General features: G+C 42.8%; 1 protein-coding gene across 8 annotated transcripts in view; it reads right to left on the minus strand.

The window, feature by feature from the left end:
- Window positions 1-21,697, minus strand: part of ATXN1 (ataxin 1) — a 417,571-nt gene that overhangs the window by 99,846 nt on the left and 296,028 nt on the right. The window contains exon 1 of one of the 8 annotated variants that reach the window (XM_065630263.1): window positions 12,442-12,496. The exons of 6 other annotated variants lie outside the window; for them this stretch is intronic. The gene's annotated coding sequence lies outside the window, so the exon portion shown is untranslated. Of the gene's footprint in view, window positions 1-11,136; window positions 11,177-12,441; window positions 12,497-21,697 lie in introns of those variants that run through there. One more of the 8 variants, XM_065630262.1, reaches the window with a different exon arrangement.

Raw genomic sequence — 21,697 nt, forward strand, 5'->3', positions numbered from 1 at the left:
GGTGTGTCAGATGGACCTGATTTTTTTAACCACCTCTTTGAGGTGAAAACCCTCATGTCACAGGCTGGACAACAGAGTAAAGTAGTCAGAGATCGTGTTACAACACCAGCTGTTCATCCTGCGCCGCTGCCAATAGCCACAGTGTAGGTGGGACCCAACTGCGCTTACTACATCAAATATCACGGTTTTTCTACCTGTAAAAGATCTGTACCCTTATGTGCAGCAACACGATTAAAGCAGAAACCTTACCTGCCAGCACTGCAGATGTAATTACCCCAGTTTAAAAAAGGGCTTTTAGTGGCAAAGCTCATCCCAGTTCACAGACGAAGCAAGCTCTACCTTTGATCAAAGCAGTTAGACTGGAAAAGCACCTGAATGTGTTGATCAGCTCCTGAGCCAAGACAAGGCTTAAGCAGAGGGGTTTATCTCACCTAACCTCTCACTTATAACCACGTTTGGTTGGGTCAGGGCCAACTTAGTGTAACCAGATCCCTGGCCCTAGCTGCAGGGTTTGATTGTCCTGAACCACTAGCTCAAGCCAAAGCCTCTTTAGCTATCCCACCCAAGAGCACTGCCACCCCTGCAGATCAGCAGATGAACTCCACACTTTAAGTGGATTAGCTGTGCTGAACAACTCTGCTATGTCCAGTTCTTGTGTTGGCAGCACTCGAGCTGCCATCGGCGATGATCTTATACTCAGCTGCTCCAGGAGGTTTTGCTGCAGAGGACAGAGCTGGGCTAAGGACAAACCTGAGCTGTCCCCAGGCCCTAGGAGAAAGTTGGGCTTGTGGCTTGGGCTCAGTGGGCATCCCAAGGGGCTCAGTGAGCCAGAGGTGTCCACGAAGACTGCTCCCTCTCGCACCCTCTCTGGCACCAGGGTTTGGGGTTGGCTTTCCACTATGATGAAAAATGTCAGCCTAGCATGCCACACGCCACCTTGTCGTGACTTCTGCAAATTCCTCATCAGCGGCACACAGCAAAGCAGTGCTTAAACCCACATGGTAACAGGATGCCCTCCTCATCCCACCTCCCCTGGCCTGGGAGGAACAGCCTCTGCCATGTCTTAGCAGCTACAAAACCTGGCTCCAGCAAACTTCTCTCAGAAAGCAATGAATTGCAATTTCCCAGGTACACCATATCCTCCTCTCAGCCACTCCTCCAAAAGGCAGCAGGCAGAAGTGCCACATAACATAATCAGCGTGAAGTTGTAACAGTGTGGGAGAATGTGGCAATTCATGGAAAATGTCATGGACCAAAAGGCAATTAGCAGCGAGTCTAAATGCAGAAGCAGAAGGGAGTGGTTTCCTAACAAAATACGCCTTGTTAAAAAAAACCCAACAAAATGAAAAAAAAAAAAAAAAACCAAAACAAGAAACACAAGACCCTAAAACTTGCTTTCCTCAAAAAAGCAGCATTCTCAGGAGACTGAAAGCATGTGGAAAAATACCTCTGTGAAGCTTTCTGTAAAGATTATTCTTTACAGACAGATTTGGCAGCCCTTTCTGCTCTGTCTCCTAATGCTATTGAATATAACTATGTTAAGTCAATAAGCAAAGCCACTCAAAGGTTTTTTCTTTTGAGGTTTTCTAGGCCAAGAGAGGAAGCAGTGCGATAGGAAAGTTTTCAGAAGTGGGAGTTGTGCCTGCCTTGCTTCTAATTGTAGCGAAACTGTCAACCTCTGCGTTGTGTTTCAAGACTTTACACTTCAAAATCATTCCCTCTGTGGTTTGAATTGCTATACTTTTAAGATAACTACTTCTAAAAGTGCTGTTTAAAAAATGACATCTGCAACCACATTTAACATTGAGAATAAATCTAAATTTGCAAAGTCTCACTGGGTCCCTGCAAAAGTGCAGATTTTATCACTGCACTTGACAGCCACACTCTTGGAAATTATTTGTGCAGAAATTTAGTTTCAATTACTTCATATCAAGACATTTAAGAGAAAATGTGTTTTTTCTTTGTTATAAGCTAAAAATGATGATCTTTTTACCTTAAGATTTAAAAAAACCCCAAACATCCCAACATTCATGCAGCAAACAACACTGAAACCAATTAGTAATCTTACAACCTAAAAGTCCTACCTACGTGCAGGCATGTATTAATCGTATTTCAGAATGAGCTCCAGATGCACGTGGCTAAAAAAACGGAACCAGGCTGACTTGCTCTCTCTCTCTTAGTAGGCTGCCAAAAGAGAATATGGGTCCACGTACTACAGTGAGAACTACAGTCACTCACTGCCCTTGGAAAGATGTTCTCTGCCCCTGAGCTCTAAGTTGTAGGAATCACCCCATCAAGACCAGAAAGGTAAATTCACAGATAAGCCAACGTGCTAAATTTCTATTTAGTGCCCAGACCCGATCAAGTGAGGAGATAGATACCTGCCAAACTGCAGGGGGCTGAGGGAGCCCTGTGCTTTTCAAGGGCCCCTGCAAATATTTGAATTTTAGGGTAATTAGGAGGCCATGCTCCTTTCCTGCTGTCATGAAACAAATACTAGTCACATTGCTTTGGCTGTAATGATTTTAAAATACAAAAGATCTTTTCAGGAGAGTAAAGACAGGTTCAGTACAGCTCAGGTGTATTTACACTTTGTTGCTCAATGTGGTAAAGCCAATTCGGGGTAAACGTTTACTGCTAAATATGTGGGGAGATGAGAAGAGGCATGTAAGCAGCTCAGGGTGTGCAGGTTCAGAGTCAGCTCAGCCAGTACCTATCTTCTAGCTAGTGTGACAGTGCCCAGCACAAGGAAGCCCCAAGACTGATGCCAGTTCCTGAGTAATACTTTCATCAAACAGAAAATTATACTGTACCTTGTGGGGCTGAACAACTTTGAAGTATTATCTCGAGGTCTGCCAAAGTTCGAGGTGTTCCAGATGCCAGGTTTCAATTTAAGCTAATCTATTTTTCATATCCTTCTCCCAGATTCTCATCTCTCTGGTTTAAAGGAGGACAGCAGAGTAGTCAACCCTGAGAAAAAAAGCTCCTACCGTTGCTCGTGAATGACTCCCCCCTCAAAGCATTTGGAGATCTCATTAATCATCTTGCAAGGAAGTCCCACCCCACTCCCCCGCGACACTCACCGCACGATGGACGCTTGGCTGGGTCAAGCAGAGGTGCTGCAAACAAGCTCCCACGTTGGCATTGGTTATTTCTGCGCTTGGGAAGCAGGGAGATGTGGCCTTCCCTCTGTGCTCCTCTCATCACCATTTCTCCACGCATGGATACAATTCCTCCCCAACTCTTCCCAGCCCAACAACAACAAAAAAAAGGCCTTAACCGGACAGGATCGACGTTGGCAAAGCGCCTTCTACTCCAAGCTCCAGTACCAGCTTGGGCAAGAAGTGAGGAAACACGGCCATGTCACATGGGAAACAGCTGAGCTATCACAAACAACAGCCAGCAACCCTTTTGACTAACCAGAAAGCACCCAACCCAATTCCAGTTTGCAAGTGGCAAGGCTGCCCCGCTGCTCCCTCGGCAGACTCCAGCAGAGCTGGATCGCCTTCTCAAATATCCCTCGCCCGTCACAGCAGTCCAGCAAACATTACCATCTAATCGTTCCCACAGCACACAAATTCCTTCCTGCCTTGGCCCAAGGTAAGTACACAGATTTTGCTAATCTTGCATTTATTTTAATTCCGCTCCCCCCCTCCATTTCCATGTTATGCGAATCATCCCCGCTTCCCAGCATCAAAGAGCTAATGGAAGAAAGAACCACCCCAGCATGTGCTTCACACAAGGGCAAGTGGGCTGGCCAGCTACCAAAGCACATTGTAAAAGACTGCACTGAGCTCCTGATTTTTTTCCCTCGACTGTGATAAACTTAAAAATTGCATGTGGACATAAATGTAAACCTAGACCACATCTGCTGATAAAGCAAAGCCTTTGTACTTGCACAACTGCCGTTAAGCGTACACAAAATACTTAAATTTCATGAATTCTCCTACATTCAAAAGCTGACCTGCCGTCTGCCGGAGGCAACCCATGTGAACTGCGTGCTCAGCAGAATTGCACATTTAAGACAGAGGGGAAACAGATTATGCTATAATACAAAAATCAGACTGCTAGGAAAGTGAATCATTTGTGCAACTGTTAAATGCTCAGAGTAATTTCAGCACACTTCACCACACCAGATTAAAGCACGTCTATTGTGGTTCTCGCCTGAAAGGCAGCTGTAGGTAACAGGTTCATGTTATTTGCCCCTTTCATCACAGGCACAAGCAAAACCGGTGCCCTCAGGACTCGCTCACACTCCACTATTAAACTTTTCTTTTGAATTAGCTGAGGCTACTCTGCTATTTGAAGATTTTTACATTCCCGCAACTTCATTAGTAGCTTGGAAGAGAGTGTATGCACATCATTTCTTCCCAAAATCTCTCAGGAATCTTCAGCTGTAAATCTTGGCCATCAGCATTCACTCTTCTTCTCAGAAGATAACTGAAGTCTGATACCATATTCTAATTTTAACTTATTTTTTGGCAAGATACTCCCTCCTTACGTGCATACATGTCAGACATGAATTGTGTTTTAGTAGAGTTCCCTTGGTTAATTATGACCAAATCATCTGAAGGTTTCTCCCTCACAAATTAGGTCTAAGCAGGACTCCATCTCTAGATAGTTTCATTTTGAATGGCATAAATGACCTTGGGCCAGCTTATTGCCATATTGGCTCATGCTCTGCTCCACCACACAGGAAGACAACTCAGGGACTCACTTGTCCTAAACCCACTCATCTTCTTTTTTTAGATTCCCTCCTATTTCAAGGCTACCATAGCTGACCTATAGGCATGAAACCTACCCTGGGATGCGACAAGCAACCCTTTCTACAGTCTGTATTATCATTACTATTTCCATTAGCATTATGAACATTATTAACAGCAGCAAAATATTTTAATTTACACTTCTAGCAAATTCAATTTTCACATCTATAATCAACAGAATTATGCATACAAACAGACACTTACTCTTATATGCTGGACTTGGAGATACAAAAAGAGGAAGTGTGTTTTGTAGTTGGACCTATGGCATTTATACCTAGTACTGCTACCTCAAGTTAAGCAGAAGTCTGGAGTAACCCAGCCTATTTTTGGTTATCCAATACTTTCCTAGTTCATAACTAGTTTAATTAAAAAAAAAAAAAATAAATGAAAAGCTTATGATACAAAATTTATAACTAGACTTCAAAGACCTGTGTTGCAAGGTGCACGTTAGATTGTAGTCAGAGTGTTTCATGCATAAGGATCAATAAAGACTTCTGGGTGTCTCCACCCAGGACTGTTTAACTTCTCACATGGAGGGCCACCTCTAACAGCAAAAAAAAAAAAAAAAAAAAAAAAAAAAAGCCTCCCTGCAACTAACATGTAGAAATGAAAGCTGATTGTTTGGCTTGAGAAGTGCAGTGATTTTGCACAGGAATTGCACACACCCCATCTACTGGCTTTTCTGAAGACTGAGAATTTTAACAGCAGCAAGGCAAGTTTACCTTTTCATTGATGTTTTTTACCGACCAATGACCATGAGCTTAGTGCTTGATGAAAAAGGGAGACAACCATCTATCTCAGGTGAGCCACACAGCAACTCAGAACTGACAAACCAGTTCAGAGACTACGATGGTAAAAACACAGGTCACAGGCTAAAAAAAAAAAAAAAAAAAAAAAGTCACCTAGATCATCAGAGCATCTCGCACCTTACAACAGAAACATAACAGAGGAGTCAGAGGAAAAGAATATCCCAGCTGACAAAGGCCTTGGTTGTGCTGAGTGCTTGCTGTGCGGCTTGCCTTGCTGCCCTTCCAGCAGATGTAGGGGTAACATCCAGCAGAACAGATAAAGGCAGCAGAGATGCACCCACAGCACAGACTTCGGTCAGTGTTGCTGCCATGCCACCACTGCAGCGCTCGGGGAGCAGAGCCGCTGTAATTTTTCATTCAAGAAGGTTGCATGCCATTCCATTAGAAGAATTCATAAGAAACTTCAGTCCCCAAGTCAAAAAGGGAACTCTAGTTAGGCTGTGGCAATCAGGATATTTGATCATAGCAAATCAAAGAATCCACTCAGCTGTTCTGAAAGCCCCCCAAAGCCAGTGCCATCTCCCACTCCTCTAGTGTGCAATACTTAAATAGCAGATGGCAAAAGTAACAAAACTAAATGCAGTGCTAACAGCAGCTGGGAACACTGATAGTTTCGCCACTGGAGTGCCTAATTGTGACACTTTTTTGCCTGACAAACTAGTAAAATTAATATACCCACATTGCAATGCCAAGGGTATCAGCCAGAGTTTGCCTGTTCATTTCTAACTCCATAGCTGTAGGCAGGGGCTCACAGAAGTGGCCAAACCAACAACCGCGATGTGGATCTGTAGCCTGAGGAGACTAAATACATTGAAATCTGTCAATACACTCTATCTTAATGTGAAACTTTTATAGCAGGTAGGCTGTTACTGACAGTTCTACTGAAACACATGGTGGACCATGATGTGGATTAGAGAGAGCCTCAACTCCTTTTCACTTGTGACCTACCCTAGATTCCAAATGAGTTTCTTTAGGAAGCACTTGGTATTAATACGCCAGAGCTTTGTCACACAGATGCACATGACTTCTAGCAAAAGCTGAAATCACAGAAGTTTTATTTGCATTTAGGGTCAGAGCTGTTTTGAAAACAGACTTTTCAGTCATCTCTTATGTTTGGAGGAACTCACTGTTGCAGAAAGAAAATAAATGTTTTTCCTTCACTTGCTACTGTCCTCATCATGCACTACAGTCTGTTCTTGTAATCAGTGCAACTTCAGCAGAGTGGCCTGGGATAAGAGTGATGTAATGCATTAAATGTCCAATTTTCAAATAAAGGATCAAATTTCTTTTTTAAAATACTCAAAGCATTTAAAACCAACCATTTGGTAAGAAGCTACTGTTGCTGTTGATCCCTTGTTTCCATTTTCTGTGCTAAAGTTCTGGAGGTATAGTACGGTTTTAAGCTGTACACCAGCCAAGGAGAGCACAGTGATGTGAAACTGGTATTTGAGTTTTGTGAGTACTGGCAAAGGTATGTCTGCACAAAGCTGTGACAACTGTCAGCACCTCAAAGCAATTTAGGTCTTTGCTCATCTATGTGCCAGGCAATCTCAAGAGTTGCAGATCTCTTGCTTCAAAGCGCTAATATCTCAATAACTTCAGCTATATAAGCTCCCCAAATTAAAACAGCATATTAATCAATTTCTAGGAATACACCACAGTTTGGATGACACCTGATTCCAGTGCTCAGTTCCTTCTGGACACAAAGGCATCCTAGAGGTCTCAAAACTCAGCCCTTCCTCAGCTCCAACTGGAGCTGGACCAAGTGTCCAGCCCTGGCACCGGACCCGTTGCAGTGCCAGAGCATTTCAGAAACTAATCCAATGGCTGGGGAGGTGTTTTAGGAACCCTTTGCAGAAGGCATCTCTGCCAACAAAGTTCAATGAGGCTTCTGCTGGTGACTTGAGAAGACATATTAACTGTCAACTGGTATGTCTATCTTCTTTAAACACTGAACTTCCTTTCAAACAACACCTAATAGGGCAGATGACTGGTTTAACACTCATGGAAACTGATCAAAAGACCCTAGATTATTTGGCTGGCTCACCTTAAAATATTTTCCTGCCTTAGTTTCTATGCAAAATATATCAAAAGATTATTCCTATCAATGGACAGCCCATAGACTAAGCATTTAAGGAGATGGGGAAAACTACATTTAAAACTGGATTGTGGATAAAAATGCCACTAACTCCCCAGACCAACTTAAAGACGACCTCCACAGATTTTCAGAAGAGCTACTTTGGAAAACAAAATTAGGGAACCATGCTATATAACAACATTTGGAAATGCTATTCCTTATCTACAAAGGGCAGTTTTTCCTCAGTTGCGACCACGGTTCACTTGGCTAGGGACAAAGGCGGCTGGCAAACTAGCGTCAAAAAGGAACAAGTAAATACTGGCACTTTAAATACTGTCTCTAAGTGAAGATAAACAACAATGGTCAAATGACAACCGGCCGGCTCTCTCAGGCTCTCTCAGTGCCTGTTCGAAGGGACAATGGCTGGGAACCACCTGGACCAAAGCCGTCAATCTATTTAAATGCAGAAATGCTTTCACGATTTCAATGCAGAACAAATATTTCTTTTTGTCTGCACACTTTTTGGAAAACATGAACAGTAACTACAGAACAGAATATAGATGCCTATTAACAAAGCCAACAACAATTACTGCTATGTCTAAGAATCGACAAAAAAACCCCACATACCAGTGTATTCCAAAGGCATTCGCTCACAAAGCAAACTCACTCCATGCAAGCCCAAGCACAGAAACCTGATAGTATCTCATGATTTATGTTCTCTCAGCAGGTTGCACTGGGTCCTCCAGATTCCGAGCTTGCCTTTGAAAGCAATTAAGTTTCTAGCACTTCTGGGAGCGACAAAAGCTCTCACTATGAAAACCTGCATGCTGCGTCCTCACTGAGTCTGCAGCCTGGCAGACTGAAACAACGGCACCGCAAGAGGTGTGAACTCCCCCCACTTAACTCATCTGGGAGCACTAGTACGTGAAGGGCCAACTTTGGAGCTATTTCCAAATTATGTCTTTGTCCAGCACCCGAACAACCAGCTGCCGCTGTGACTTGCAGAACATTTGCAAAGCCCCCTCTCAGCCTGGAAAGAAAAATCCCTTTCCTCACCAGCCCACATCCAGGAAACTCTGCAAGTTCAGCTGGTGTGAACTATTCTAATTACTCAGCAAGACGGAGTACCCTTCTTACATTACAGCGTGTCCAGAAACGGCAACAAAACCTGGGTCCTGCTGTGCTATGCACTATACAAACACGCATTAGGAGACGGTGCCTGCTCCATGGAGTTTACAACTTGCACAGGGTAAGCTGTACCTAAGGGAAAGCAAGGGCAAGAGGCACAAATACAGAAGTGAGCAACAGGCATTTCACACAACTAGTGGGTGAATACTGCTTCTGAATTATTATAGTACAGGAATGCCGTCTGATCAAAAAATACATCTGTGATACGCCCCTGGCTGAATAAAACAAATGGAACAGTAGCATAGCCAAACTACTGAACACCCCGACCCAGCAACAAACGCCCCAACACTGTTCAAACATCAGACTGCCCTGGACAAGGCACAACACCTTTACCTCCTTGAGATAAAAAACAAAGCCAAAGCCGTTTCCCATCACTGTGCTTATTCTAGCCATAATACGGAGAGAAATGACCTAATGAAGCCAGAGCAAGAGCAGTGAGAGGGGCTGACAAACACGGCAGTGGGTGCTCAGCAGGGCATACGCTGGCAGGGCACCGACGGGCTCTGCAAGAGCTGCCCCGACACAGCATCTCAGCCCTTAGCAAAGGCAGAGAGGGGGGTAACTCCTTCCAGGCCGGGGGGGCTGCTGAGCCACCTCTTGTTTACCACAAAGCACCCTGGTGTAAGAGCTCACATAAGGGCAGCTACCAAGGGGTCGCTCCTATGCAGGGAGCTCACACACAGTTTGCTCTGTGGCAAAAACACTTGCTAAAACCAATGTTTTCTCACATGCCAAGTTATTTCTGTGCCTTAGCTCTGCATGATTGCTCTTCAGAGTTGCTGAATACTCATAATTCTAAATGAATTCATCTGGAGTGATGCACACTAAACACCGCGGAAAGTCACCAACAGGTATTCTGGTAATTTTATTTTTTACTTACTGGTGTGTCTGTTTTCTCTGTTACATAGCAAGACACCCAACTCCTTGAACACAGTGCAAGTAAGAGACACAGATAATTTCAAATAGTGTCATTTTCAAAATTATTTAAACCTAGTTATGAGTGTTAACCCAGCTCTATTTCCTCACTGACAACATCTGTGGTTTCATAGCCGTATTTTTGTGTATCTCTCACTCACCTGTTGCTATGCAAGGACTTACAAATACAGGGAAGTAAATTGATTTATCAAAGAGACATGCAAAAAATGACCTGACATTATTTTCTAGCAGATTTAGAAGACGGTAAGTTAGAAAAAAAACATTTCTCCTCTTATCTCCTTAAATTAAAGTTGCAGTCATTTTTAACAACAAGAGGTAAGCACTTTGGAGACAGACACGTGCTTAAAGAAGCATACTAGCAGAAGTGTAAGATGCTTTAATGGCCTTTAAGTCCTCTTTAAACTGCTTAACATCTTTGGACAGAAAGTTCTGAGCAACTGTGAACTTGGTCACAAACAGTTCATTACACATACAAACATGTCAAAAAAGTGAAGAAGTAAGAGACAATGAAATAGCAGAAACAGCCAATTGTGCAACATTTCAATTTTCTTAATTTTATGATCACATGGGGGTTTTTTTCTACAGGAAATGGTGCCATTCATGATATAGTAGAGCTGGTGTTACTGAATAAGCAACACTCAGTAGTTTGCTTCATTCTCACTATTAAAAATGGTCCTAAACCCCATGCTTTCAAGACAGAAAAAGCTATTTCCTTATAGCTTATTTTCTGACTGTCACCATTATTACCTGACTGCCTGATATACTAAAATTAGCACATGTTTGCAACACCCCTGTGAGATGGATTTTTTCCCCATCGCACAGGCAAAACTGAGACCCAGAGAAACCGAGGTTGTGGACAAAGGTCTCTTCCAAACCCAGCTAGTCCACTTGATAAGTTTTCCCTCCCACACACATGCTCGGCACCAGCTGCCTCTCCTGTGATGACTGTCTCCCTTCAGAAGTGCTAGCAGTCTGGTGTAAAAGCATTTTGTAATCCATTATGGTGAAAATAAACTGGAGTCGCTACAAACTACTCTTTACGCTGTTTTATGCTAACCCAGTTTTGCCTCCAACCAGCTGGGGAGTGCTCACTCCACCCCAGAGCAGGCCGAAGAGGGTCATTTCCAAGGGGAGGTGCAGCAAGCAGGTGAAAGCTTGTGCTGACACAGGCAGACCCAAAAGAGGACATCTGCACATAGCTAGAGGTCAAAATCATTCCTGGGACTCAAACTTTCAAATGCAAAAAAACCAACCTCTTCCATCGGAGGCACTGAGATAACTGCAAGTGGGAACAAAGGACTGGACTTCACGTGAGCCAAAATTGCAGGGTTAAGACACAAAATTTGCACTCACAGATATGTACCAACAGCACAGGGACAGCAAGACTAATGTGTACGAACAGGTGAAAATAGATGCGTCCACATGAGGTACTACCGCCAGCAAGATACTTGTTGCATCCTCTTGTTGAAGATTGTTCCACCACCACAGAGCTTCAGTGCAAACTTAAGACAGTTCAAACAGACTTGGCAGCATTTTAAGCTAAAGTGTGTGGTTTCACACCAGGGTTTTTGCATTGAAGCAGAGGTACAGCACCTGCATAATTCAGTCCGCTGTCTCAGTTTGGCTCCAGGGCTGTATCAAGCACTTGGACTATAACAAATAACTGGAGCTGGAATAGTCTTGTTATCTTCTCACCAGACAGGACAAGCAGCATCAGGAATCACAAACTCCATCTCGATGTACAGAACGGAGATTTCCCCCTGACCTTCTCTTCTGTGGCTTTCTTCCTGCTGCTTCCCTCCTCAGACTCTACTCCAGTCTCCTCCTGAGTCCTCATCTTAATCTCAGTCCCATTACACAATCTACCCCTGACAGTCACACCAGTTCCAAAGTGTTGTCCCCACACTTGGTGCTTGCATCCATAACCACCCTCATCTCCTTGTTCAGACAGCCCCATGTTCTCCCATCACTTGTGTTCTCTCTCCATCCTTTCCTTCTGCTCCACCCTGTCCAGGCACCTGACGGCTTTGCTGAAAACATGGGAGGACTATCTCCTTCCTTTTGCTTCCTGTGCCTAGGACCACAGCACTTCTCGGGAGACAGATGTAGGAATACCGAAGGAAATCCTTCAGCTTTAAAATACAGTATGCTCAGTGCAGCACTACCTAACAAGCTCCTGCAGTGTAGGTACAAAATGAGACATTTCAGAGTTCACAAACTGATTATGGACAATATTTCCTGCAAATGAGAAGGGAGATCCTTAATACCAGGGCAATTCTACAGCCAGATTTCAAATATCCACCCCTAAACGTGAAGGTGCTACACAGCTACTCAGTGAAACAGACGGCTTATTTTTTAGAAAGATACAAAAATGTGGAGGTTTGTATCTTGTTTTCAAGACAACCTGAATCATTCATGCCGAAATGTAAAAAGGAAGAAAAAAACCAACAACGTGAAACTGCCACTGAGTTTGGAAAAATGTCACTTTAAAAGGTTATCCTGGAAAAATACTAAATGTTGTGCAATGCTGATTGTAGGCAGTTCAACCAGCTTTTCTTACATTACTCGCTATTTCCTACAGTTATTACTGAGAAAGTCTCTTAAACGAATCCACAATGTGGAATAAAAATGAAAGAAGATTATAGGCTTCAGTGATATCTGGACATACCTCAACAGGAGAAATACAGACTGCAATAAAGATGATGCCTATTAACGAGGCAATAGATGGCGAATGCAGAAGACAAGACATCTTTGTGTGCAGAGATTTTTTGATTCACATATGCAAGAGACAGGAAATCCAAGTGTCGCAGTCACAGCCTATTACAAAAATTAGGAGGAAGTGTTGATTGGTTTCTATAGACACAAACATTGATATTCACACTAGAATCAAACAATTGTTCTTATGACTGGAAGAAAGGTCAAATTCTGATTGTTGTAGTTCAGCAGACTCAGAAAGATAACAAGAAAATCCTGTTGATACATAACCTTCAACATCTAAGAGTCAGATGATTCAGCTTCAAGTAAGCAAATAAAATTACTTTAAAACAAACATTTAGCTCTTTCTTCATAAAAATATGTAGCTTTTCAGCAGATGACTCAAATGTGAAAGTTTGTGGTCTTTGCTCCGGCAGGCGGGTGTGCTGGGTTCTGATGTGCTATGCAAATGACTCGTGTTTTTCATTTTCTAGGGTGCCAGTTGCACTCCTGAACCCCGTGCAGAGGGGACCACCACTGCTGCCAAACCTCAGAAGAAGAGAGCAATGGGACATGAAGCATTCTTCCCCCAAAGGTGACTACCATCTCCTTCTATGGCGTAACGGAGAGGAGTTGTAAAGTCGCTTTCTCCTCACATACTGAAATAGAGGCAAAAGGCCTAACTTTACAATTTTATTGAAAGAGAGGTACACAGGTAGATTTTCCCATGGACCATTCCAAATTAGTGCTTTGCAGAGCATCCTTTCAAGACTGATGCTAGATCTCTTAGATTGCAAGAAATAAGTACAAGCAGAAGAAGGAAGAAAAACCTAAAACAAGTCCCACTTACATGGAATCTTTCCCTTTGCTGGATGGGACCTTCCTATCAGGACAAACTTCACTCACAGGCCTTGGTGCTTACTACATATGCTCTTCCCTGCAACAGGATGCAATGCATGTTTAGCTGGAGTGATTTAAGAAGCAGAAGGAAGAACCACGAAAAGCAGCAGGCAGGCAGCCTCCAGACACAGTGGTGGAGTGGAGCTACACACGGGCTGATCTCTCAGGCCCTCCAGGGGAAACCAGGGAGCTGGGAGCAGGTCTTCAAAGGGACTTAAAGCACTGCTTAGACTTTCCAAAAGCCTCTTAAGACAAAAGTCAGGGATCTAAGCCCCATCGTACTATATGACACACATTTCTATCCTGTCCACGTGTTTTCAAACATCACGAACTCCACCTATTTCTAGTGGTAAATATAGAAATACCCGACTTCTACTGCCCGTAATAAGTGACATCTACACTGGGCAACTATGAAGCATTACTGCCATATCTGTGGAACCACGATGAGAAATCATCAGCCTGTGTATTTATATCCCATCTAGACACAGCTTTAAGTTGCTGACTACTGTATTAAGTTGGACTTCCTGGCTCTCACCTATCTGAATCAAACAAGCAAGTTCTGCAAACAATAATGTCTTCTGCATTCACCCATTATATGGGTCTATTATGTGCACCAACCTGAACTTTTTCCTCCACTGGACAGGTAAATATATAGGAGAAGAACTAAAATGCCTGCAGTGCATGTTACCAGGCTATCCTGCTAACTCCAAAGAGTAAGACAAGACCAAAGAAGCAGCAACGAAAAAGGAAACCTTCCTCCAACTGGAGATCAAATGAAACTAAGCCAAACCAAGAGTGTTCTACCATACGGTTTCAAAGTGAGGTCTCTGGCTGGAGAGCTGCATTACTCCACTTAGTGAACTTATATTGATTAGAAAAGAGTAGTGAAGTACAAGGGAACGTAGATGCAACTTGGCACCAGTGCTAGGCTGAGTAACGGGTTCAACCCAAATCCTTTTGCTTCCAAGCCGAACTGCTGCAAGGAAGAACAAACCAAGTACAGAGATAAGCTTATTTTCTTTAAAAGAGTAACTGTTCAGATCACAAGGCAAGACATAGATGTGTATGGCCTGACTTTTATTTCATGGGGCATACTGGCGTTAGTTCTGACTCACACAAAGTTTTGGATACCCTGCCTTATAATTTCTACATCCTCAGTGTCAGGCACTTAAGACAATAGTTACGGCAGGTTAAGTAATAACAACTCACCCTCCATGTCCTTAAAATCATCCTGATTTTCCTTTGAGTCTTCCAGGAAAATCAGATATACAGCTCTCTCATCCTGACAATTCATCAGTCTCTAGACTACGCAGCAAGTCCCTGCAATGTTCCACTTTGGCTAGCAGAGCAGCGAACAGATGTGGAAAAAAATTCACTGACTAGTGAAGAAATTCAGGGCAAGAAAATAATCCAGAACTTCCTGGACTGTGTCCAGGCCTCTTTACAGCTTTGTGAAGAAGGTTAGGAAGCAGAGGATACATGTTTCAATTTGAGAGACCCACCTTCCTAAGCACAGTATGAAAAGAAACATAGACTATCAAGGGGTGGGAGGAAGATTTCCACCACCATAATTCACCAGACGGTGCTTTGGTACAAGCCCACGTGAGTTTTCCTAGGTTGAGGAGCTATAGGAACTTACACTTCCCTGCATCTTATGAAACACAATTATTTAAGGTTCAGATGGCTACAGACCTGCCACAACAGATACCCTAAAACATTAGTAAATTTGGAACGCAAATTCTCAAGGGACAGCCTACCCAGCATGTCTGAGACATGCGCAGGGCAGGAGAGCAAAGGGCTCTGAAGAAAAGGGAGGTTTCTGGGAGTAAGAGTGAGCATTTGGGTAAAAGCATCCAAAAAAGCAAGCGAAGAGAGAGAAATGGTTAATGTAAAGGGTCATCTGAAGGTCTTGAGTCTCCTGACAACTGCTAACTAAAGCTGGAAGGTGAGGCAGTAGCTGACAGAGGAAGAAGGGGAAAATAAAAAGGAATCTGCCTAAGTGGAAGCTTCATGGACAAGTATTGTCATTCCGTTTTGGTTTGAAACAACAAAGCAACTCAACCAAGTGCAGAAGTGAAATCCAGAGGCTGCACTGCAAGTTAGCAGATTGGACTTTAAGAGTTGATACGCAGCCCTGGGGCAAATTTCCCTCTCTAAAGCAGTACTGTAGAGGCAGAAAACATTCAGTGACTTGCCACTGTCTCTGAATGCATAAACCCTCCTAGTCATGGATGCAAGTTAGCTGAGGTAGCTGAGCTGTGACCAGGCTGGAAAAACTGGAGCAGAGAGAGCAATGGAATGACACTGGCACCGAACAAAAAAATACTAGGGAAGGATTCAAGCAAGAGCAACCTACTAGATAGAAAAGTTGCCCAGGATTTGGGAAACTAAAGAAGTCAAACCTCAACATCACTGAGGTCTTATGAGCCTGCCCTTTGGCCTTTCTGCATCTCATCCGCAAAAGAGGGGTAAGAGCAGTTGCCTACCTCATACGAAGCTGTGTGAAGGAAACAAAGGAGAGCAGAGCACTCAGGCGTCGGGCTCACAGCTCAGCGAAGAATGATTCCCCACACCACCAGAGTCTCCGCCTGCCAAAAAAACTTAATTTTTGAAGTGGCTGCGCCCTGCTACAGAAGTTCTCTTAAAAATGAAGACACATGCTTAATCGCTGAAGCAGAGAGTGTGTGTGTGAGATTTTACGTTTCCTTTGGCATTACAGGATTAATTTCCTTGTTTTCATGATTTTCTCACAATTTCAATTATCCACATCTAGATTTATTGCACACTTAGAAAAGAAATACTGCAGAAGGACTACATCCATCAAAGTTCTTATTTCTTCCCCAGAAACCTGAAATTCTCACTAAGGCATGGCATGAAGGATTTCCAAGCATAAGGCCCTTGCACATAACTGAACAGACTTTAACATCTTACCTGCTTTTAACAGACTATATCTTACACATTAGGAGTCCCTAGACATTAAGTAACATTACCCATAAGCAAATACCGTAGGAAAATAAGACCTGAAAAGTCCACAAAACAGGGAAATGTATTTCAACAATGCAAAGCACATGCTCATTGAACTCAGAAAAATAAATACTTGCTCATAATATTCATTACTTTCAAACAAGCTACTGGTGAAACTTCTGCGTCAAAGAAAACTGGAAAATACAGAATCCGACTGATCTATGTCTCTATGATTTCCTAAGATCAATTAATTTCAGTAATTAATTAGTCAGACTCTTAGTCGCTCTTTTGTAGTCTTCTTTATTAGGTAACAAATCCATGCAAATTATTAACTTCTTCCACTACCTTCGGTAAGGATCTGCCTGAAGAGAAGACTCTTCCAAGTTCCTCAGTTTAATACTTACATTGCAAATGCACCAATTTACAAAAGAGACGAACAAAAAATTCCAAAGAACTCTGACCTGAAACAGCAAATGCTAGGCCAGAAATGAAATCAGTAGTTAAGAAAATACCAACACTAGAACCAAAAACAGATCTTCAACCATTTGTCTTTCCAAACCTCTTGGGTTTTTTTCAGGATCCATACTTCTCATAACTGAATGCTTCTTATGCTTGCACTGGGGTCTCTCAGAGCCTCTTTCCGCTGAGATAAAAATATGTCTTTTTCCCAACTGTTTTACTAACAATCATAGCAAGTAGGTTTATTTCTTTTTTCTCCGTGACATTTCTTGAGTTCTGCCTACTGTTTATGTAAAAACAAAAGCTGGTCAATGCTTATCACTTTTTTCTTTTACTAAGTGTTCAAATGAAATGTGATGATACCTGTTATTCAAAAGTATATTCAAGCCATCTCACTGGCAAAACTGTGCCATATATTTTCCTCCCATCTACCAGAATTTCTCGGATCACATTCATCTCTACCTTCCTTTTTTTTAAATGTGTGACTTGTTATCAGAAACAAACGTTTTCCTTGGGCTCACAAAAGTCAGCTTTTATGCTATCCCAATGTAAACTGAAATGATGGCCAAAGCAACAGAGCGGCAAAACCATCAAAAGTCACCTGTCAAAACAAGAGTATGTAACTGCTGGTAAAAGTCAATAAATGCTCTATCTTTTGCGACATGCTGGCATTTTGTTATAGTTATTCCTCCCCAATAATTAACAGATGACAGTTTAGTTTTAAAACAAGGGCACTTCATAATAAGTGACCCATCTGCGCTGCTCAACCATCTGACCTGTCTCAAGGTCACTGTCTTTAGTCACTGGGTAAGAATTACATCATCTGTCCTACTACAGGATGACAATTACATCATCGATCAATACCTGAGATCTGAGTGTTATCAACAAATTCATGTTAGGGATGAGTTACAACTGGGCGGATACCACAAAATGAAACTCCTCTTTGCTTCAAGCCACATCCTCATTAAGACTACATTATAAAACTATCGACTCTATTACTATTATTTGTATCACGGTGCAAAAGGAGAGCAAAGCAAAGACGGGGTGGAGAAGGTGCCCCAGCAGCACGCCCTTTGCAAAGACAGAGAAGATGGTCTTTGGTTTGAAGAGCTCAGAGCAGCCTGAAGTGACAAGAACACCAAAGGGTGGAGGAAAGAGGCGTAAGCAGATGGCAGCAGACCACATGTTATTTCTGTAAGCTTTTGGTAGCGGTGTAGTTTGAGGCAGTCACATGTTCACCTTCAACAGCAAGAAGTATTTTAAGCTATTTTAGTTTCCTCTGCCTTGAAACGGACCTGGAGCAAGCAGGCAGCAAGCTACCGTGTCTCAGTGGAAGTTGCACGAATGGACAACCCTTGGGTCTTCTGCTCCCCTGCAGCTGGTTGGGGAGTGAAACGTGAGGCTCTGCACTCAGCGAGGAAGAGATCAGCTGAAGGGAAGGACAGCGAGTGACGGTCTGACCAAAAGAGGATAAAGATGAGCCAGTTAAAAGTGAAGTTGACCAAAAGCAGCTCAGGGAAGAGCAGAAAGCTAGACCAAACAACAAATCAGGTTAAAGCAGAGTAGATCTATATGCAGTCTGGGCCCAGAGCCTGTCTTCTGGCTGCTTTTGCCATTGTGCCTCTTCTGGTCCAAATCTTCAGGAAGGAGCAACTCCCTCGCTCCCCCTTATGGGAACCTGTTAAAGAGATGGAGCTTGCTCTACCACCTTTGCTCATCCAGGGCCCAAGCAGCCCTCTCAGGGCTAGCATAACCCAAGCAGAGCCCCAGCAAAATGTTTCAGCAAAAACACCTACATTAAGATTCAACAGAGGGTGATAACTCAGCCATGGGGGCATATATCATGTACAGTAGTACCTAAAGGCACTGACCTACTTGGCTTCTGTACTGGAATTTACTGAATGACAGCTGCTGTCTCAAATACAGAGAATACACAGAATGAGAGTTCCAGGGAGAGATAACACTAAGCCAACATTTTCAGCCCTGGACGCACTAAATTAGGTATCAATCCATACTTCAGCACTCACACAGCTGGCCTCAAGCACGGCAGTGCTGTGTGCACCCAGAGGCCCATTAAAGCGAAGCGGAAGGTTGCAGGTGACTCGCCTGCTCTGGAAATCAGGCCAGGACTAACCAGATTTGATAGCTCTGACCTTAACAGATACAGTTGTGAAACGCAGACAAGACTTCAGCACCAGCATGGGAAATCACGCGAGGTTTCTAAAGCATAAATTAGATGTTGAATCTTACAAATATGTACACTGCAGCTGCATGTCCTGAAATGCCTCCAAGGGCAAGAAATGATTTGGCCATTTAAAATGCTGGATTTTAAAGCACTTGATTATGCAGGCTGTAACTCCATAACCTGAATGACAAGCAACCTTCTCATCTTAAGCAGAACTCTACTGTCAGACACAAATAGCGGACACTTACTGCGCATCGCTCCATCTTTACACACACAGACGTGGACTGGTCGTCTTTAACGCGAGAAGTCAGTAAAAGCATGGCATCAGAGAAGAGACCGCAATGAACTCATCTCAGACAAGAGGTTTTTTATTGCAGGTTAGGGCAGGCTAGTTAATAATAACTGTGTTTTTCTGGTAGGGCCCACTCCTGTATACCTCTCACCAAGAGGCAGGCAAACTCACTGCCTTCGGAGTAAACAGGAATGCAAGATTTGCCTCCGTGGCGCTAATTACAGGGTAAGGGCATCAGTACCTTTTTCTTGTAATAAATTCTTGGTGTATTTGCAATAACAAAAAATTGCTTTCAAAGTTTTAAGTACTTGGAGTTCAAAGCGTTCAATGCCTCAGATCACATTTGCAGCAGATTTAATAGGGCAGGGCTGCTGGCCTCCAGAAGGTACTTTTTACCATTGCAGACTAGAGAATAATTACACGCAGAGAGGCTAACTCTGCCATCCCCTGTGCCAGGTTTATGCTGAAATAACTCCACTGACTGATGAAATTAAGATGGAATGAGACTGCAGTAATCTAATACTGAATCAGGCCATAAAAAATAAAATCTGCTTTGTCAAAAATGTAGTCCACTTGAGAGATTTCCTTCCTCATTCCCTACGCAGAAAAGCTCTTCTATTTTTTCACATGAGGAATTTTGAAAAAGCACGGCCTGTAGGATTCTGGGCTCTTTTTTTCCTTTGGACCGTAATGTTATGTTCCCTGGGGAAGCTCATCACAAAGTTAAGTGCAAATTCCTCACAGGTAACAGGAAGTTAAAATACAATCGGAAAATAAGCTGTCCATACAGCTTACCATGTAGCTTAACAAGCAGATAAATATGAAGTTAAATAAAAAGTTAGATGCTGCTTCAGTTTCATGACTGCAAGCTCTTTATCCCTGTCTCAGAAACCAACTGTGTTCTGTGGAGGAGGAAACATGTCAGTGCAGCAAATTCCAACTGCAATGAAAAGCAATTTATTGTGCCTAACTGTGAAAAGCAAATTGATATCATCATCCAGGAGTTTGTATCTCACAAGGGTTGTTTCTGTAATTTGCCTTTCTTTTGGAAAGAACTAAGAATAACAATGCAAAAACTTGCAACTAAAATTAAATTAAGCTGGATTTCATTAAAAGTTGCTAGATGAGAAAGGTTGGAAGGACATGTATGTATGGCACAAAAAACCCTACAATATGGCTATGAAAAATAAACCTATTTAATTGCTAGTGAGATAACTTAGTCTCAGATATCACGAGAATTCCAAGAAAAATAACCTTTTCCTCTCAAAATATGTTTCTAGTAAGACCGTTTGTTAATTTAAGAAAAAATAAGGAAAGAGCAAAAGAATTGGACAATATTTCTTCTGTGTTATCTGAAAAAGACAACCTGGACAAGCACAACTGAGGAAGAGGAGGAGGAATAAACTGGAAATCTAAACCACCAAACTAAGAATTAAACCTTTACCCTGAAGTGCCTTACCATTGGATTGCTTTAAAACACACTTCAAAATACCATCACTTTTCCCAGCAGCAAGGATGACAGTATTTGCATTTTGCCACTGGAGTATTAGCTGGCTATGGTTAAAAAAACTCAAAAGCATGGGGTGGGACAAGGGTTAGGGCAGGAGTTTGTACATCTCTGAACGTTCCCATTGCTTTACAACTCCCGTGACTGCGTAAGAGGGACAGAAGACAAGACCTTTCCAACAACTGGCTTATGTCTGCTGTGGCAGATCTCTCCACTCCACAGCCACTCTGCTCCCAGAGAGGTAAGATATAAAAGCCTGAGCTCTTATTAGCCCATCAAAAAGAATAAACTCCAGTCTTTTGCACTGCTAAAGTATTATACACAACTAAGGAGCCTCTTGTTCCTCAGCCCGCTGCCAGCACCTTCTGCTTTCCACTCTCACTCCTTCCTATTTTCAGCTATCCCATACACACTTTACTGATGTTCTAGCTCCCATCTCCTGTATTTTCCTAACCCAACTATCAACCTGTAGCTTCTTCCCATGTTACTTGGCTTTTCCATTTCTTTTCCAGATGCTGGTTATCATCCTGCTGGTCCTTCTCCCAGATGATAACCTGTTAATAACAGATTATAACAGGCCCTGATTTTTTTACCAACACCAAAAACTCAAAAAAAAAAAAAGTAGTAACAGGAATCTATGGAACCGATAACAGATTAAAGCATTGCCTTTGCCTTTACTTCCTTCAGAAGACAGGACATGAAAAATACCATCAAAGGCACAGATCAAATTTATAGAAGTTAACTGGAATTGGTTTTCAGGACAGATGGCTTGACATGCCTTCTTGTCCAGATAAGCACTAGGTTGACAGCACCTGGCTGTTACTGATTTCAGGAAGAAGGCACCTTCTTCAGCATAAAACTAGCAGATCTTTAAGCTTCATTGCTCAGAACGGAGCATGAAAAATGCCACCCAGCTGACTCCC

This window comes from Caloenas nicobarica, chromosome 2 (assembly GCF_036013445.1).
Source record: "Caloenas nicobarica isolate bCalNic1 chromosome 2, bCalNic1.hap1, whole genome shotgun sequence".
Classification (NCBI taxonomy): domain Eukaryota; kingdom Metazoa; phylum Chordata; class Aves; order Columbiformes; family Columbidae; genus Caloenas; species Caloenas nicobarica.